Below are 19,599 nucleotides of genomic sequence, written 5' to 3'. Positions count from 1 at the left end.
GGAGGTATGGGTGGGAGAGAGTGGTATGGGTGGGAGAGGGCGGTTTGCGTGGGAGAGGGAGGTATGAGTGGGTGAGGGAGGTATGGGTGGGAGAGGGAGGTATGGGTGAGAGAGTGAGGTATGGGTGGGAGAGGGAGGTATGGGTGGGAGAGGGAGGTATGGGTAGGAGAGGGAGGTATAGGTGGGAGAGGGCGGTATGGGTGGGAGAGGGAGGTATGGGTGGGAGAGGGAGGTATGGGTGGGAGAGGGATGTATGGGTGGGAGAGGGCGGTATGGGTGGGTGAGGGAGGTATGGGTGGGAGAGGGAGGTGTGGGTAGGAGAGGGAGGTATGGGTGGGAGAGGGAGGTATGGGTGGGAGAGGGAGGTGGAGGGAGGTATGGGTGGGAGAGGGAGGTATGGGTGGAGAGGGAGGTATGGTTGGGAGAGGGAGGTATGGGTGGGAGAGGAAGGTATGGGTGGGAGAGGGAGGTATGGGTGGGAGAGGGAGGTATGGGTGGGAGAGGGAGGTATGGGGTGAGAGAGGGAGGTATGGGTGGGAGAGGGAGGTATGGGTGGGAGAGTGAGGTGGAGGGAGGTATGGGTGAGAGAGGGAGGTATGGGTGGGAGAGAGTGGTATGGGTGGGAGAGGGCGGTATGGGTGGGAGAGGGAGGTATGGGTGGGTGAGGGAGGTATGGGTGGGTGAGGGTGGAATGGGTGAGAGAGGGAGGTATGGGTGGAGAGGGAGGTATGGGTGGGAGAGGGAGGTATGGGTGGGAGAGGGCGGTATGGGAGGGAGAGGGAGGTATGTGTGGGAGAGGGAGGTATGGGTGGGAGAGGGAGGTATCGGTGAGAGAGGGAGGTATGGGTGGGAGAGGGAGGTGTGGGTGGAAGAGGGACGTATGGGTGGAAGAGGGAGGTATGGGTGGGAGAGGGAGGTATGGGTGAGAGAGGGAGGCATTGTTGGGAGAGGGAATTATGGGTGGAGAGGGAGGTATGGGTGGAAGAGGGAGGTATGGGTGGGAGAGGGAGGTATGGGTGAGAGAGGGAGGTATGGGTGGGAGAGTGAGGTATGGGTTGAAGAGGGAGGTATGGGTGAGAGAGGGAGGTATGGGTGAGAGAGGGAGGTATGGGTGGGAGAGTGAGGTGTGGGTGGAAGAGGAGGTATGGGTGGGAGAGGGAGGCATTGGTGGGAGAGGGAATTATGGGTGGGAGAGGGAGGTATGGGTGCGAGAGGGAGGTGTGGGTAGGAGAGGGAGGTGTGGGTAGGAGAGGGAGGTAAGGGTGGGAGAGGGAGGTATGGGTGGGAGAGGGAGGTATGGGTGGGAGAGGAAGGTGGAGGAGGTATGGGTGGGAGAGGGAGGTATGGGTGGGAGAGGAGGTATGGGTGGGAGAGGGAGGTATGTGTGGGAGAGGAAGGTATGGGTGGGAGAGGGAGGTATGGGTGGGAGAGGGAGGTATGGGTGGGAGAGGGAGGTATGGGTGGGAGAGGGAGGTGTGGGCAGGAGAGGGAGTAAGGGTGGGAGAGGGAGGTATGGGTGGGAGAGGGAGGTATGGGTGGGAGAGGGAGATGGAGGGAGGTATGGGTGGGAGAGGGAGGTATGGGTGGGAGAGGGAGGTATGGGTGGGAGAGGAAGGTATGGGTGGGAGAGGGAGGTATGGGTGGGAGAGGGAGGTATGGGTGGGAGAGGGAGGTATGGGTGGGAGAGGGAGGTATGGGTGGGAGAGGGAGGTATGGGTGAGAGAGGGAGGTATGGGTGGGAGAGGGAGGTGGAGGGAGGTATGGGTGAGCGAGGGAGGTATGGGTGGGAGAGAGTGGTATGGGTGGGAGATGGCGGTTTGCGTGGGAGAGGGCGGTATGGGTGGGTGAGGGAGGTATGGGTGGGAGAGGGAGGTATGGGTGAGAGAGTGAGGTATGGGTGGGAGAGGGAGGTATGGGTGGGAGAGGGAGGTATGGGTGGGAGAGGAGGTATAGGTGGGAGAGGGCGGTATGGGTGGGAGAGGGAGGTATGGGTGGGAGAGGGAGGTGTGGGTAGGAGAGGGAGGTGTGGGTAGGAGAGGGAGGTAAGGGTGGGAGAGGGAGGTATGGGTGGGAGAGGGATGTATGGGTGGGAGAGGAAGGTGGAGGAGGTATGGGTGGGAGAGGGAGGTATGGGTGGGAGAGGGAGGTATGGGTGGGAGAGGGAGGTATGTGTGGGAGAGGAAGGTATGGGTGGGAGACGGAGGTATGGGTGGGAGAGGGAGGTATGGGTGGAGAGGGAGGTATGGGTGGGAGAGGGAGGTGTGGGCAGGAGAGGGAGGTAAGGGTGGGAGAGGGAGGTATGGGTGGGAGAGGGAGGTATGGGTGGGAGAGGGAGATGGAGGGAGGTATGGGTGGGAGAGGGAGGTATGGGTGGGAGAGGGAGGTATGGGTGGGAGAGGAAGGTATGGGTGGGAGAGGGAGGTATGGGTGGGAGAGGGAGGTATGGGTGGGAGAGGGAGGTATGGGTGGGAGAGGGAGGTATGGGTGGGAGAGGGAGGTATGGGTGAGAGAGGGAGGTATGGGTGGGAGAGGGAGGTGGAGGGAGGTATGGGTGAGAGAGGGAGGTATGGGTGGGAGAGAGTGGTATGGGTGGGAGAGGGCGGTTTGCGTGGGAGAGGGAGGTATGAGTGGGTGAGGGAGGTATGGGTGGGAGAGGGAGGTATGGGTGAGAGAGTGAGGTATGGGTGGGAGAGGGAGGTATGGGTGGGAGAGGGAGGTATGGGTGGGAGAGGGAGGTATAGGTGGGAGAGGGCGGTATGGGTGGGAGAGGGAGGTATGGGTGGGAGAGGGAGGTATGGGTGGGAGAGGGATGTATGGGTGGGAGATGGCGGTATGGGTGGGTGAGGGAGGTATGGGTGGGAGAGGGAGGTGTGGGTAGGAGAGGGAGGTATGGGTGGGAGAGGGAGGTATGGGTGGGAGAGGGAGGTGGAGGGAGGTATGGGTGGGAGAGGGAGGTATGGGTGGGAGAGGGAGGTATGGTTGGGAGAGGGAGGTATGGGTGGGAGAGGAAGGTATGGGTGGGAGAGGGAGGTATGGGTGGGAGAGGGAGGTATGGGTGGGAGAGGGAGGTATGGGTGAGAGAGGGAGGTATGGGTGGGAGGGAGGTATGGGTGGGAGAGTGAGGTGGAGGGAGGTATGGGTGAGAGAGGAGGTATGGGTGGGAGAGAGTGGTATGGGTGGGAGAGGGCGGTATGGGTGGGAGAGGGAGGTATGGGTGGGTGAGGGAGGTATGGGTGGGTGAGGGAGGAATGGGTGAGAGAGGGAGGTATGGGTGGGAGAGGGAGGTATGGGTGGGAGAGGGAGGTATGGGTGGGAGAGGGCGGTATGGGAGGGAGAGGGAGGTATGTGTGGGAGAGGGAGGTATGGGTGGGAGAGGGAGGTATCGGTGAGAGAGGGAGGTATGGGTGGGAGAGGGAGGTGTGGGTTGGAAAAGAGGGAGGTATGGGTGAGAGAGGGAGGTATGGGTGGGAGAGGGAGCTATGGGTGTGAGAGGGAGGTATGGGTGGAAGAGGGAGGTATGGGTGGGAGAGGGAGGTGTGGGCAGGAGAGGGAGGTAAGGGTGGGAGAGGGAGGTATGGGTGGGAGAGGAGGTATGGGTGGGAGAGGGAGATGGAGGGAGGTATGGGTGGGAGAGGGAGGTATGGGTGGGAGAGGGAGGTATGGGTGGGAGAGGAAGGTATGGGTGGGAGAGGGAGGTATGGGTGGGAGAGGGAGGTGGGAGAGGGAGGTGTGGGTGGAAGAGGGAGGTATGGGTGGGAGAGGGAGATGGAGGGAGGTATGGGTGGGAGAGGGAGGTATGGGTGGGAGAGGGAGGTATGGGTGGGAGAGGAAGGTATGGGGTGGGAGAGGGAGGTATGGGTGGGAGAGGGAGGTATGGGTGGGAGAGGGAGGTATGGGTGGGAGAGGGAGGTATGGGTGGGAGAGGGAGGTATGGGTGAGAGAGGGAGGTATGGGTGGGAGAGGGAGGTGGAGGGAGGTATGGGTGAGAGAGGGAGGTATGGGTGGGAGAGAGTGGTATGGGTGGGAGAGGGCGGTTTGCGTGGGAGAGGGAGGTATGAGTGGGTGAGGGAGGTATGGGTGGGAGAGGGAGGTATGGGTGAGAGAGTGAGGTATGGGTGGGAGAGGGAGGTATGGGTGGGAGAGGGAGGTATGGGTGGGAGAGGGAGGTATAGGTGGGAGAGGGCGGTATGGGTGGGAGAGGGAGGTATGGGTGGGAGAGGGAGGTATGGGTGGGAGAGGGATGTATGGGTGGGAGAGGGCGGTATGGGTGGGTGAGGGAGGTATGGGTGGGAGAGGGAGGTGTGGGTAGGAGAGGGAGGTATGGGTGGGAGAGGGAGGTATGGTTGGGAGAGGGAGGTATGGGTGGGAGAGGAAGGTATGGGTGGGAGAGGGAGGTATGGGTGGGAGAGGGAGGTATGGGTGGGAGAGGGAGGTATGGGTGAGAGAGGGAGGTATGGGTGGGAGAGGGAGGTATGGGTGGGAGAGTGAGGTGGAGGGAGGTATGGGTGAGAGAGGGAGGTATGGGTGGGAGAGAGTGGTATGGGTGGGAGAGGGCGGTATGGGTGGGAGAGGGAGGTATGGGTGGGTGAGGGAGGTATGGGTGGGTGAGGGTGGAATGGGTGAGAGAGGGAGGTATGGGTGGGAGAGGGAGGTATGGGTGGGAGAGGGAGGTATGGGTGGGAGAGGGCGGTATGGGAGGGAGAGGGAGGTATGTGTGGGAGAGGGAGGTATGGGTGGGAGAGGGAGGTATCGGTGAGAGAGGGAGGTATGGGTGGGAGAGGGAGGTGTGGGTGGAAGAGGGACGTATGGGTGGAAGAGGGAGGTATGGGTGGGAGAGGGAGGTATGGGTGAGAGAGGGAGGCATTGTTGGGAGAGGGAATTATGGGTGGGAGAGGGAGGTATGGGTGGAAGAGGGAGGTATGGGTGGGAGAGGGAGGTATGGGTGAGAGAGGGAGGGATGGGTGGGAGAGTGAGGTATGGGTTGAAGAGGGAGGTATGGGTGAGAGAGGGAGGTATGGGTGAGAGAGGGAGGTATGGGTGGGAGAGGGAGGTATGGGTGGATGAGGGAGGTATGGGTGGGAGAGGGAGGTATGGGTGAGAGAGGGAGGTATGGGTGGGAGAGTGAGGTGTGGGTGGAAGAGGGAGGTATGGGTGGGAGAGGGAGGCATTGGTGGGAGAGGGAATTATGGGTGGGAGAGGGAGGTATGGGTGCGAGAGGGAGGTGTGGGTGCGAGAGGGAGGTGTTGGTAGGAGAGGGAGGTAAGGGTGGGAGAGGGAGGTATGGGTGGGAGAGGGAGGTATGGGTGAGAGAGGAAGGTGGAGGAGGTATGGGTGGGAGAGGGAGGTATGGGTGGGAGAGGGAGGTATGGGTGGGAGAGGGAGGTATGTGTGGGAGAGGAAGGTATGGGTGGGAGAGGGAGGTATGGGTGGGAGAGGGAGGTATGGGTGGGAGAGGGAGGTATGGGTGGGAGAGGGAGGTGTGGGCAGGAGAGGGAGGTAAGGGTGGGAGAGGGAGGTATGGGTGGGAGAGGGAGTTTTGGGTGGGAGAGGGAGATGGAGGGAGGTATGGGTGGGAGAGGGAGGTATGGGTGGGAGAGGGAGGTATGGGTGGGAGAGGGAGGTATGTGTGGGAGAGGAAGGTATGGGTGGGAGACGGAGGTATGGGTGGGAGAGGGAGGTATGGGTGGGAGAGGGAGGTATGGGTGGGAGAGGGAGGTGTGGGCAGGAGAGGGAGGTAAGGGTGGGAGAGGGAGGTATGGGTGGGAGAGGGAGGTATGGGTGGGAGAGGGAGATGGAGGGAGGTATGGGTGGGAGAGGGAGGTATGGGTGGGAGAGGGAGGTATGGGTGGGAGAGGAAGGTATGGGTGGGAGAGGGAGGTATGGGTGGGAGAGGGAGGTATGGGTGGGAGAGGGAGGTATGGGTGGGAGAGGGAGGTATGGGTGGGAGAGGGAGGTATGGGTGAGAGAGGGAGGTATGGGTGGGAGAGGGAGGTGGAGGGAGGTATGGGTGAGAGAGGGAGGTATGGGTGGGAGAGAGTGGTATGGGTGGGAGAGGGCGGTTTGCGTGGGAGAGGGAGGTATGAGTGGGTGAGGGAGGTATGGGTGGGAGAGGGAGGTATGGGTGAGAGAGTGAGGTATGGGTGGGAGAGGGAGGTATGGGTGGGAGAGGGAGGTATGGGTGGGAGAGGGAGGTATAGGTGGGAGAGGGCGGTATGGGTGGGAGAGGGAGGTATGGGTGGGAGAGGGAGGTATGGGTGGGAGAGGGATGTATGGGTGGGAGAGGGCGGTATGGGTGGGTGAGGGAGGTATGGGTGGGAGAGGGAGGTGTGGGTAGGAGAGGGAGGTATGGGTGGGAGAGGGAGGTATGGGTGGGAGAGGGAGGTGGAGGGAGGTATGGGTGGGAGAGGGAGGTATGGGTGGGAGAGGGAGGTATGGTTGGGAGAGGGAGGTATGGGTGGGAGAGGAAGGTATGGGTGGGAGAGGGAGGTATGGGTGGGAGAGGGAGGTATGGGTGGGAGAGGGAGGTATGGGTGAGAGAGGGAGGTATGGGTGGGAGAGGGAGGTATGGGTGGGAGAGTGAGGTGGAGGGAGGTATGGGTGAGAGAGGGAGGTATGGGTGGGAGAGAGTGGTATGGGTGGGAGAGGGCGGTATGGGTGGGAGAGGGAGGTATGGGTGGGTGAGGGAGGTATGGGTGGGTGAGGGAGGAATGGGTGAGAGAGGGAGGTATGGGTGGGAGAGGGAGGTATGGGTGGGAGAGGGAGGTATGGGTGGGAGAGGGCGGTATGGGAGGGAGAGGGAGGTATGTGTGGAAGAGGGAGGTATGGGTGGGAGAGGGAGGTATCGGTGAGAGAGGGAGGTATGGGTGGGAGAGGGAGGTGTGGGTGGAAGAGGGAGGTATGGGTGAGAGAGGGAGGTATGGGTGGGAGAGGGAGCTATGGGTGTGAGAGGGAGGTATGGGTGGAAGAGGGAGGTATGGGTGGGAGAGGGAGGTATGGGTGGGAGAGGGAGGTATGGGTGGGAGAGGGAGGTATGGGTGGATGAGGGAGGTATGGGTGGGAGAGGGAGGTATGGGTTGTTCCTCTGTTTAAGAAGGGTGGCAGGGATAATCCCGGGAACTACAGGCCGGTGAGCCTTACTTCAGTGGTAGGGAAATTACTGGAGAGAATTCTTCGAGACAGGATCTACTCCCATTTGGAAGCAAATGGACGTATTAGTGAGAGGCAGCACGGTTTTGTGAAGGGGAGGTCGTGTCTCACTAACTTGATAGAGTTTTTCGAGGAGGTCACTAAGATGATTGATGCAGGTAGGGCAGTAGATGTTGTCTATATGGACTTCAGTAAGGCCTTTGACAAGGTCCCTCATGGTAGACTAGTACAAAAGGTGAAGTCACACGGGATCAGGGGTGAACTGGCAAGGTGGATACAGAACTGGCTAGGCCATAGAAGGCAGAGGGTAGCAATGGAGGGATGCTTTTCTAATTGGAGGGCTGTGACCAGTGGTGTTCCACAGGGATCAGTGCTGGGACCTTTGCTCTTTGTAGTATATATAAATGATTTGGAGGAAAATGTAACTGGTCTGATTAGTAAGTTTGCAGACGACACAAAGGTTGGTGGAATTGCGGATAGCGATGAGGACTGTCTGAGGATACAGCAGGATTTAGATTGTCTGGAGACTTGGGCGGAGAGATGGCAGATGGAGTTTAACCTGGACAAATGTGAGGTAATGCATTTTGGAAGGGCTAATGCAGGTAGGGAATATACAGTGAATGGTAGAACCCTCAAGAGTATTGAAAGTCAAAGAGATCTAGGAGTACAGGTCCACACATCACTGAAAGGGGCTACACAGGTGGAGAAGGTAGTCAAGAAGGCATACGGCATGCTTGCCTTCATTGGCCGGGGCATTGAGTATAAGAATTGGCAAGTCATGTTGCAGCTGTATAGAACCTTAGTTAGGCCACACTTGGAGTATAGTGTTCAATTCTGGTCGCCACACTACCAGAAGGATGTGGAGGCTTTAGAGAGGGTGCAGAAGAGATTTACCAGAATGTTGCCTGGTATGGAGGGCATAAGCTATGAGGAGCGATTGAATAAACTCGGTTTGTTCTCACTGGAACGAAGGAGGTTGAGGGGCGACCTGATAGAGGTATACAAAATTATGAGGGGCATAGACAGAGTGGATAGTCAGAGGCTTTTCCCCAGGGTAGAGGGGTCAATTACTAGGGGGCATAGGTTTAAGGTGAGAGGGGCAAAGTTTAGAGTAGATGTACGAGGCAAGTTTTTTACGCAGAGGGTAGTGGGTGCCTGGAACTCACTACCGGAAGAGGTAGTGGAGGCAGGGACGATAGGGACATTTAAGGGGCATCTTGACAAATATATGAATAGGATGGGAATAGAAGGATACGGACCCAGGAAGTGTAGAAGATTGTAGTTTAGTCGGGCAGTATGGTCGGCACGGGCTTGGAGGGCCGAAGGGCCTGTTCCTGTGCTGTACATTTCTTTGTTCTTTGTTCTTTGGGTGAGAGAGGGAGGTATGGGTGGGAGAGTGAGGTGTGGGTGGAAGAGGGCGGTATGGGTGGGAGAGGGAGGCATTGGTGGGAGAGGGAATTATGGGTGGGAGAGGGAGGTATGGGTGCGAGAGGGAGGTGTGGGTGCGAGAGGGAGGTGTTGGTAGGAGAGGGAGGTAAGGGTGGGAGAGGGAGGTATGGGTGGGAGAGGGAGGTATGGGTGAGAGAGGAAGGTGGAGGAGGTATGGGTGGGAGAGGGAGGTATGGGTGGGAGAGGGAGGTATGGGTGGGAGAGGGAGGTATGTGTGGGAGAGGAAGGTATGGGTGGGAGAGGGAGGTATGGGTGGGAGAGGGAGGTATGGGTGGGAGAGGGAGGTATGGGTGGGAGAGGGAGGTGTGGGCAGGAGAGGGAGGTAAGGGTGGGAGAGGGAGGTATGGGTGGGAGAGGGAGGTATGGGTGGGAGAGGGAGATGGAGGGAGGTATGGGTGGGAGAGGGAGGTATGGGTGGGAGAGGGAGGTATGGGTGGGAGAGGAAGGTATGGGTGGGAGAGGGAGGTATGGGTGGGAGAGGGAGGTATGGGTCGGAGAGGGAGGTATGGGTGGGAGAGGGAGGTATGGGTGGGAGAGGGAGGTATGGGTGAGAGAGGGAGGTATGGGTGGGAGAGGGAGGTGGAGGGAGGTATGGGTGAGAGAGGGAGGTATGGGTGGGAGAGAGTGGTATGGGTGGGAGAGGGCGGTTTGCGTGGGAGAGGGAGGTATGGGTGGGTGTGGGAGGTATGGGTGGGAGAGGGAGGTATGGGTGAGAGAGTGAGGTATGGGTGGGAGAGGGAGGTATGGGTGGGAGAGGGAGGTATGGGTGGGAGAGGGAGGTATGGGTGGGAGAGGGCGGTATGGGTGGGAGAGGGCGGTATGGGTGGGAGAGGGAGGTATGGGTGGGAGAGGGATGTATGGGTGGGAGAGGGCGGTATGGGTGGGTGAGGGAGGTATGGGTGGGTGAGGGAGGTATGGGTGGGAGAGGGAGGTGTGGGTAGGAGAGGGAGGTATGGGTGGGAGAGGGAGGTATGGGTGGGAGAGGGAGGTGGAGGGAGGTATGGGTGGGAGAGGGAGGTATGGGTGGGAGAGGGAGGTATGGTTGGGAGAGGGAGGTATGGGTGGGAGAGGAAGGTATGGGTGGGAGAGGGAGGTATGGGTGGGAGAGGGAGGTATGGGTGGGAGAGGGAGGTATGGGTGAGAGAGGGAGGTATGGGTGGGAGAGGGAGGTATGGGTGGGAGAGGGAGGTGGAGGGAGGTATGGGTGAGAGAGGGAGGTATGGGTGGGAGAGAGTGGTATGGGTGGGAGAGGGGGGTATGGGTGGGAGAGGGAGGTATGGGTGGGTGAGGGAGGTATGGGTGGGAGAGGGAGGAATGGGTGAGAGAGGGAGGTATGGGTGGGAGAGGGAGGTATGGGTGGGAGAGGGAGGTATGGGTGGGAGAGGGCGGTATGGGTGGGAGAGGGAGGTATGGGTGGGAGAGGGAGGTATGGGTGGGAGAGGGAGGTATGGGTGAGAGAGCAGGTATGGGTGGGAGAGGGAGGTGTGGGTGGAAGAGGGAGGTATGGGTGAGAGAGGGAGGTATGGGTGGGAGAGGGAGCTATGGGTGTGAGAGGGAGGTATGGGTGGAAGAGGGAGGTATGGGTGGGAGAGGGAGGTATGGGTGGATGAGGGAGGTATGGGTGGGAGAGGGAGGTATGGGTGAGAGAGGGAGGTATGGGTGGGAGAGTGAGGTGTGGGTGGAAGAGGGAGGTATGGGTGGGAGAGGGACGTATGGGTGGAAGAGGGAGGTATGGGTGGGAGAGGGAGGTATTGGTGAGAGAGGGAGGCATTGGTGGGAGAGGGAATTATGGGTGGGAGAGGGAGGTATGGGTTCGAGAGGGAGGTGTGGGTAGGAGAGGGAGGTAAGGGTGGGAGAGGGAGGTATGGGTGGGAGAGGGAGGTATGGGTGGGAGAGGGAGGTGTGGGAAGGAGAGGGAGGTAAGGGTGGGAGAGGGAGGTATGGGTGGGAGAGGGAGGTGGAGGGAGGTATGGGTGGGAGAGGGAGGGTGGGAGAGAGAGGGAGGTATGGGTGAGAGAGGGAGGTTTGGGTGGGAGAGGGAATTATGCGTGGGTGAGGGAGGTATGGGTGGGAGAGGGAGGTATGGGTGAGAGAGGGAGGTATGGGTGAGAGAGGGAGGTATGGGTGGGAGAGGGAGGTGTGGGTGGAAGAGGGAGGTATGGGTGAGAGAGGGAGGTATGGGTGGAAGAGGGAGGTAAGGGTGGGAGAGGGAGGTATGGGTGGGAGAGGGAGGTATGGGTGGGAGAGTGAGGTATGGGTGGAAGAGGGAGGTATGGGTGGGAGAGGGAGGTATGGGTGAGAGAGGGACGTATGGGTGGGAGAGTGAGGTGTGGGTGGAAGAGGGAGGTATGGGTGGGAGAGGGAGGCATTGGTGGGAGAGGGAATTATGGGTGGGAGAGGGAGGTATGGGTGCGAGAGGGAGGTGTGGGTAGGAGAGGGAGGTGTGGGTAGGAGAGGGAGGTAGGGGTGGGAGAGGGAGGTATGGGTGGTAGAGGGAGGTATGGGTGGGAGAGGGAGGTATGGGTGGGAGAGGAAGGTATGGGTGGGAGAGGGAGGTATGGGTGGGAGAGGGAGGTATGGGTGGGAGAGGGAGGTATGGGTGAGAGAGGGAGGTATGGGTGAGAGAGGGAGGTATGGGTGGGAGAGGGAGGTATGGGTGGTAGAGGGAGGTGGAGGGAGGTATGGGTGAGAGAGGGAGGTATCGGTGGGAGAGAGTGGTATGGGTGGGAGAGGGTGGTATGGGTGGGAGAGGGAGGTATGGGTGGGTGAGGGAGGTATGGGTGGGAGAGGGAGGTATGGGTGAGAGAGGGAGGTATGGGTGAGAGAGGGAGGTATGGGTGGGAGAGGGAGGTATGGGTGGGAGAGGGAGGTATGGGTGGGAGAGGGCGGTATGCGTGGGAGAGGGAGGTATGGGTGGGAGAGGGCGGCATGGGTGGGAGAGGGAGGTAAGGGTGGGAGAGGGAGGTATGGGTGGGAGAGGGAGGTATGGGTGGGAGAGGGAGGTGTGGGTAGGAGAGGGAGGTATGGGTGGGAGAGGGAGGTATGGGTGGGAGAGGGAGGTGGAGGGAGGTATGGGTGGGAGAGGGAGGTATGGGTGGGAGAGGGAGATGTGGGTGGGAGAGGGAGATGTGGGTGGGAGAGGGAGGTATGGGTGGGAGAGGGAGGTATGGGTGGGAGAGGGAGGTATGGGTGGGAGAGGGAGGTATGGGTGGGAGAGGGAGGTATGGGTGGGAGAGGGAGGTATGGGTGGGAGAGGGAGGTATGGGTGGGAGAGGGAGGTGGAGGGAGGTATGGGTGAGAGAGGGAGGTATGGGTGGGAGAGAGTGGTATGGGTGGGAGAGGGCGGTATGGGTGGGAGAGGGAGGTATGGGTGGGTGAGGGAGGTATGGGTGGGTGAGGGAGGTATGGGTGGGAGAGGGAGTAATGGGTGGGAGAGGGAGGTATGGGTGGGAGAGGGATGTATGGGTGGGAGAGGTAGGTATGGGTGGGTGATGGAGGAATGGGTGGGAGAGAGAGGTATGGGTGGGAGAGGGAGGTATGGGTGGGAGAGAGAGGTATGGGAGGCAGAGGGAGGTATGGGTGAGAGAGAGAGGTATGGGTGGGAGAGAAAGGTATGGGTGGGAGAGGGAGCTATGGGTGGGAGAGGGAGGTATGGGTGGGAGAGAGAGGTATGGGTGGGAGAGAGATGTATGGGTGGGAGAGGGAGGTATGTGTGGGAGAGGGAGGGTGGGAGAGAGAGGGAGGTATGGGTGGGAGGGGGTGGTATGGGTGGGTGAGGGCGGTATGGGTGGGAGAGGGAGGTATGGGCGGGTGAGGGAGGTATGGGTTGGAGAGGGAGGTATGGGTGGGAGAGAGAGGTATGGGTGCGAGAGGGAGGTATGGGTGGGAGAGGGAGGTATGGGTGGGAGAGGGAGGGTGGGAGAGAGAGGGAGGTATGGGTGGAAGAGGGAGGTATGGGTGGGAGAGGGAGTGATGGGTGAGAGAGGGAGGTATGGGTGGGAGAGGGAGTTATGGGTGGGAGAGAGAGGTATGGGTGGGAGTGGGAGGTATGGGTTGGAGAGGGAGGTATGGGTGGGAGAGGGAGGGTGGGAGAGAGAGGGAGTTATGGGTGGGAGAGGGAGGTCTGGGTGGGAAAGAGAGGTATGGGTGGGAGGGGGCGGTATGGGTGGGAGAGGGAGGTATGGGCGGGTGAGGGAGGTATGGGTTGGAGAGGGAGGTATGGGTGGGAGAGAGAGGTATGGGTGCGAGAGGGAGGTATGGGTGGGAGAGGGAGGTATGGGTGGGTGAGGGAGGTATGGGTGGGAGAGGGAGGTGTGGGTAGGAGAGGGAGGTATGGGTGGGAGAGGGAGGTATGGGTGGGAGAGGGAGGTGGAGGGAGGTATGGGTGGGAGAGGGAGGTATGGGTGGGAGAGGGAGGTATGGTTGGGAGAGGGAGGTATGGGTGGGAGAGGAAGGTATGGGTGGGAGAGGGAGGTATGGGTGGGAGAGGGAGGTATGGGTGGGAGAGGGAGGTATGGGTGAGAGAGGGAGGTATGGGTGGGAGAGGGAGGTATGGGTGGGAGAGGGAGGTGGAGGGAGGTATGGGTGAGAGAGGGAGGTATGGGTGGGAGAGAGTGGTATGGGTGGGAGAGGGGGGTATGGGTGGGAGAGGGAGGTATGGGTGGGTGAGGGAGGTATGGGTGGGAGAGGGAGGAATGGGTGGGAGAGGGAGGTATGGGTGGGAGAGGGAGGTATGGGTGGGAGAGGGAGGTATGGGTGGGAGAGGGCGGTATGGGTGGGAGAGGGAGGTATGGGTGGGAGAGGGAGGTATGGGTGGGAGAGGGAGGTATGGGTGAGAGAGCAGGTATGGGTGGGAGAGGGAGGTGTGGGTGGAAGAGGGAGGTATGGGTGAGAGAGGGAGGTATGGGTGGGAGAGGGAGCTATGGGTGTGAGAGGGAGGTATGGGTGGAAGAGGGAGGTATGGGTGGGAGAGGGAGGTATGGGTGGATGAGGGAGGTATGGGTGGGAGAGGGAGGTATGGGTGAGAGAGGGAGGTATGGGTGGGAGAGTGAGGTGTGGGTGGAAGAGGGAGGTATGGGTGGGAGAGGGACGTATGGGTGGAAGAGGGAGGTATGGGTGGGAGAGGGAGGTATGGGTGAGAGAGGGAGGCATTGGTGGGAGAGGGAATTATGGGTGGGAGAGGGAGGTATGGGTTCGAGAGGGAGGTGTGGGTAGGAGAGGGAGGTAAGGGTGGGAGAGGGAGGTATGGGTGGGAGAGGGAGGTATGGGTGGGAGAGGGAGGTGTGGGAAGGAGAGGGAGGTAAGGGTGGGAGAGGGAGGTATGGGTGGGAGAGGGAGGTGGAGGGAGGTATGGGTGGGAGAGGGAGGGTGGGAGAGAGAGGGAGGTATGGGTGAGAGAGGGAGGTATGGGTGGGAGAGGGAATTATGCGTGGGTGAGGGAGTTATGGGTGGGAGAGGGAGGTATGGGTGAGAGAGGGAGGTATGGGTGAGAGAGGGAGGTATGGGTGGGAGAGGGAGGTGTGGGTGGAAGAGGGAGGTATGGGTGAGAGAGGGAGGTATGGGTGGAAGAGGGAGGTATGGGTGGGAGAGGGAGGTATGGGTGGGAGAGGGAGGTATGGGTGGGAGAGGGAGGTATGGGTGGGAGAGGGAGGTATGGGTGGGAGAGGGAGGTATGGGTGAGAGAGGGACGTATGGGTGGGAGAGTGAGGTGTGGGTGGAAGAGGGAGGTATGGGTGGGAGAGGGAGGCATTGGTGGGAGAGGGAATTATGGGTGGGAGAGGGAGGTATGGGTGCGAGAGGGAGGTGTGGGTAGGAGAGGGAGGTGTGGGTAGGAGAGGGAGGTAGGGGTGGGAGAGGGAGGTATGGGTGGTAGAGGGAGGTATGGGTGGGAGAGGGAGGTATGGGTGGGAGAGGAAGGTATGGGTGGGAGAGGGAGGTATGGGTGGGAGAGGGAGGTATGGGTGGGAGAGGGAGGTATGGGTGAGAGAGGGAGGTATGGGTGAGAGAGGGAGGTATGGGTGGGAGAGGGAGGTATGGGTGGTAGAGGGAGGTGGAGGGAGGTATGGGTGAGAGAGGGAGGTATCGGTGGGAGAGAGTGGTATGGGTGGGAGAGGGTGGTATGGGTGGGAGAGGGAGGTATGGGTGGGTGAGGGAGGTATGGGTGGGAGAGGGAGGTATGGGTGAGAGAGGGAGGTATGGGTGAGAGAGGGAGGTATGGGTGGGAGAGGGAGGTATGGGTGGGAGAGGGAGGTATGGGTGGGAGAGGGCGGTATGCGTGGGAGAGGGAGGTATGGGTGGGAGAGGGCGGCATGGGTGGGAGAGGGAGGTATGGGTGGGAGAGGGAGGTATGGGTGGGAGAGGGAGGTATGGGTGGGAGAGGGAGGTGTGGGTAGGAGAGGGAGGTATGGGTGGGAGAGGGAGGTATGGGTGGGAGAGGGAGGTGGAGGGAGGTATGGGTGGGAGAGGGAGGTATGGGTGGGAGAGGGAGATGTGGGTGGGAGAGGGAGGTATGGGTGGGAGAGGGAGGTATGGGTGGGAGAGGGAGGTATGGGTGGGAGAGGGAGGTATGGGTGGGAGAGGGAGGTATGGGTGGGAGAGGGAGGTATGGGTGGGAGAGGGAGGTATGGGTGGGAGAGGGAGGTGGAGGGAGGTATGGGTGAGAGTGGGAGGTATGGGTGGGAGAGAGTGGTATGGGTGGGAGAGGGCGGTATGGGTGGGAGAGGGAGGTATGGGTGGGTGAGGGAGGTATGGGTGGGAGAGGGCGGTATGGGTGGGTGAGGGAGGTATGGGTGGGTGAGGGAGGTATGGGTGGGAGAGGGAGGTGTGGGTAGGAGAGGGAGGTATGGGTGGGAGAGGGAGGTATGGGTGGGAGAGGGAGGTGGAGGGAGGTATGGGTGGGAGAGGGAGGTATGGGTGGGAGAGGGAGGTATGGTTGGGAGAGGGAGGTATGGGTGGGAGAGGAAGGTATGGGTGGGAGAGGGAGGTATGGGTGGGAGAGGGAGGTATGGGTGGGAGAGGGAGGTATGGGTGAGAGAGGGAGGTATGGGTGGGAGAGGGAGGTATGGGTGGGAGAGGGAGGTGGAGGGAGGTATGGGTGAGAGAGGGAGGTATGGGTGGGAGAGAGTGGTATGGGTGGGAGAGGGGGGTATGGGTGGGAGAGGGAGGTATGGGTGGGTGAGGGAGGTATGGGTGGGAGAGGGAGGAATGGGTGAGAGAGGGAGGTATGGGTGGGAGAGGGAGGTATGGGTGGGAGAGGGAGGTATGGGTGGGAGAGGGCGGTATGGGTGGGAGAGGGAGGTATGGGTGGGAGAGGGAGGTATGGGTGGGAGAGGGAGGTATGGGTGAGAGAGCAGGTATGGGTGGGAGAGGGAGGTGTGGGTGGAAGAGGGAGGTATGGGTGAGAGAGGGAGGTATGGGTGGGAGAGGGAGCTATGGGTGTGAGAGGGAGGTATGGGTGGAAGAGGGAGGTATGGGTGGGAGAGGGAGGTATGGGTGGATGAGGGAGGTGTGGGTGGGAGAGGGAGGTATGGGTGAGAGAGGGAGGTATGGGTGGGAGAGTGAGGTGTGGGTGGAAGAGGGAGGTATGGGTGGGAGAGGGACGTATGGGTGGAAGAGGGAGGTATGGGTGGGAGAGGGAGGTATGGGTGAGAGAGGGAGGCATTGGTGGGAGAGGGAATTATGGGTGGGAGAGGGAGGTATGGGTTCGAGAGGGAGGTGTGGGTAGGAGAGGGAGGTAAGGGTGGGAGAGGGAGGTATGGGTGGGAGAGGGAGGTATGGGTGGGAGAGGGAGGTGTGGGAAGGAGAGGGAGGTAAGGGTGGGAGAGGGAGGTATGGGTGGGAGAGGGAGGTGGAGGGAGGTATGGGTGGGAGAGGGAGGGTGGGAGAGAGAGGGAGGTATGGGTGAGAGAGGGAGGTATGGGTGGGAGAGGGAATTATGCGTGGGTGAGGGAGGTATGGGTGGGAGAGGGAGGTATGGGTGAGAGAGGGAGGTATGGGTGAGAGAGGGAGGTATGGGTGGGAGAGGGAGGTGTGGGTGGAAGAGGGAGGTATGGGTGAGAGAGGGAGGTATGGGTGGAAGAGGGAGGTATGGGTGGGAGAGGGAGGTATGGGTGGGAGAGGGAGGTATGGGTGGGAGAGTGAGGTATGGGTGGAAGAGGGAGGTATGGGTGGGAGAGGGAGGTATGGGTGAGAGAGGGACGTATGGGTGGGAGAGTGAGGTGTGGATGGAAGAGGGAGGTATGGGTGGGAGAGGGAGGCATTGGTGGGAGAGGGAATTATGGGTGGGAGAGGAAGGTATGGGTGCGAGAGGGAGGTGTGGGTAGGAGAGGGAGGTGTGGGTAGGAGAGGGAGGTAGGGGTGGGAGAGGGAGGTATGGGTGGTAGAGGGAGGTATGGGTGGGAGAGGGAGGTATGGGTGGGAGAGGAAGGTATGGGTGGGAGAGGGAGGTATGGGTGGGAGAGGGAGGTATGGGTGGGAGAGGGAGGTATGGGTGAGAGAGGGAGGTATGGGTGAGAGAGGGAGGTATGGGTGGGAGAGGGAGGTATGGGTGGTAGAGGGAGGTGGAGGGAGGTATGGGTGAGAGAGGGAGGTATCGGTGGGAGAGAGTGGTATGGGTGGGAGAGGGTGGTATGGGTGGGAGAGGGAGGTATGGGTGGGTGAGGGAGGTATGGGTGGGAGAGGGAGGTATGGGTGAGAGAGGGAGGTATGGGTGAGAGAGGGAGGTATGGGTGGGAGAGGGAGGTATGGGTGGGAGAGGGAGGTATGGGTGGGAGAGGGCGGTATGCGTGGGAGAGGGAGGTATGGGTGGGAGAGGGCGGCATGGGTGGGAGAGGGAGGTCAGGGTGGGAGAGGGAGGTATGGGTGGGAGAGGGAGGTATGGGTGGGAGAGGGAGGTGTGGGTAGGAGAGGGAGGTATGGGTGGGAGAGGGAGGTATGGGTGGGAGAGGGAGGTGGAGGGAGGTATGGGTGGGAGAGGGAGGTATGGGTGGGAGAGGGAGATGTGGGTGGGAGAGGGAGATGTGGGTGGGAGAGGGAGGTATGGGTGGGAGAGGGAGGTATGGGTGGGAGAGGGAGGTATGGGTGGGAGAGGGAGGTATGGGTGGGAGAGGGAGGTATGGGTGGGAGAGGGAGGTATGGGTGGGAGAGGGTGGTATGGGTGGGAGAGGGAGGTGGAGGGAGGTATGGGTGAGAGAGGGAGGTATGGGTGGGAGAGAGTGGTATGGGTGGGAGAGGGCGGTATGGGTGGGAGAGGGAGGTATGGGTGGGTGAGGGAGGTATGGGTGGGTGAGGGAGGTATGGGTGGGAGAGGGAGTAATGGGAGGGAGAGGGAGGTATGGGTGGGAGAGGGATGTATGGGTGGGAGAGGTAGGTATGGGTGGGTGATGGAGGAATGGGTGGGAGAGAGAGGTATGGGTGGGAGAGGGAGGTATGGGTGGGAGAGAGAGGTATGGGAGGCAGAGGGAGGTATGGGTGAGAGAGAGAGGTATGGGTGAGAGAGAAAGGTATGGGTGGGAGAGGGAGCTATGGGTGGGAGAGGGAGGTATGGGTGGGAGAGAGAGGTATGGGTGGGAGAGAGATGTATGGGTGGGAGAGGGAGGTATGTGTGGGAGAGGGAGGGTGGGAGAGAGAGGGAGGTATGGGTGGGAGGGGGTGGTATGGGTGGGAGAGGGCGGTATGGGTGGGAGAGGGAGGTATGGGCGGGTGAGGGAGGTATGGGTTGGAGAGGGAGGTATGGGTGGGAGAGAGAGGTATGGGTGCGAGAGGGAGGTATGGGTGGGAGAGGGAGGTATGGGTGGGAGAGGGAGGGTGGGAGAGAGAGGGAGGTATGGGTGGAAGAGGGAGGTATGGGTGGGAGAGGGAGTGATGGGTGAGAGAGGGAGGTATGGGTGGGAGAGGGAGTTATGGGTGGGAGAGAGAGGTATGGGTGGGAGTGGGAGGTATGGGTGGGAGAGGGAGGTATGGGTGGGAGAGGGAGGGTGGGAGAGAGAGGGAGTTATGGGTGGGAGAGGGAGGTCTGGGTGGGAAAGAGAGGTATGGGTGGGAGGGGGCGGTATGGGTGGGAGAGGGAGGTATGGGCGGGTGAGGGAGGTATGGGTTGGAGAGGGAGGTATGGGTGGGAGAGAGAGGTATGGGTGCGAGAGGGAGGTATGGGTGGGAGAGGGAGGTATGGGTGGGTGAGGGAGGTATGGGTGGGAGAGGGAGGTGTGGGTAGGAGAGGGAGGTATGGGTGGGAGAGGGAGGTATGGGTGGGAGAGGGAGGTGGAGGGAGGTATGGGTGGGAGAGGGAGGTATGGGTGGGAGAGGGAGGTATGGTTGGGAGAGGGAGGTATGGGTGGGAGAGGAAGGTATGGGTGGGAGAGGGAGGTATGGGTGGGAGAGGGAGGTATGGGTGGGAGAGGGAGGTATGGGTGAGAGAGGGAGGTATGGGTGGGAGAGGGAGGAATGGGTGGGAGAGGGAGGTGGAGGGAGGTATGGGTGAGAGAGGGAGGTATGGGTGGGAGAGAGTGGTATGGGTGGGAGAGGGGGGTATGGGTGGGAGAGGGAGGTATGGGTGGGTGAGGGAGGTATGGGTGGGAGAGGGAGGAATGGGTGGGAGAGGGAGGTATGGGTGGGAGAGGGAGGTATGGGTGGGAGAGGGAGGTATGGGTGGGAGAGGGCGGTATGGGTGGGAGAGGGAGGTATGGGTGGGAGAGGGAGGTATGGGTGGGAGAGGGAGGTATGGGTGAGAGAGCAGGTATGGGTGGGAGAGGGAGGTGTGGGTGGAAGAGGGAGGTATGGGTGAGAGAGGGAGGTATGGGTGGGAGAGGGAGCTATGGGTGTGAGAGGGAGGTATGGGTGGAAGAGGGAGGTATGGGTGGGAGAGGGAGGTATGGGTGGATGAGGGAGGTATGGGTGGGAGAGGGAGGTATGGGTGAGAGAGGGAGGTATGGGTGGGAGAGTGAGGTGTGGGTGGAAGAGGGAGGTATGGGTGGGAGAGGGACGTATGGGTGGAAGAGGGAGGTATGG

This window comes from Scyliorhinus torazame, chromosome 1 (assembly GCF_047496885.1).
Source record: "Scyliorhinus torazame isolate Kashiwa2021f chromosome 1, sScyTor2.1, whole genome shotgun sequence".
Taxonomy (NCBI): Eukaryota; Metazoa; Chordata; class Chondrichthyes; order Carcharhiniformes; family Scyliorhinidae; genus Scyliorhinus; species Scyliorhinus torazame.
Note: the sequence above shows the minus strand (reverse complement) of the source record.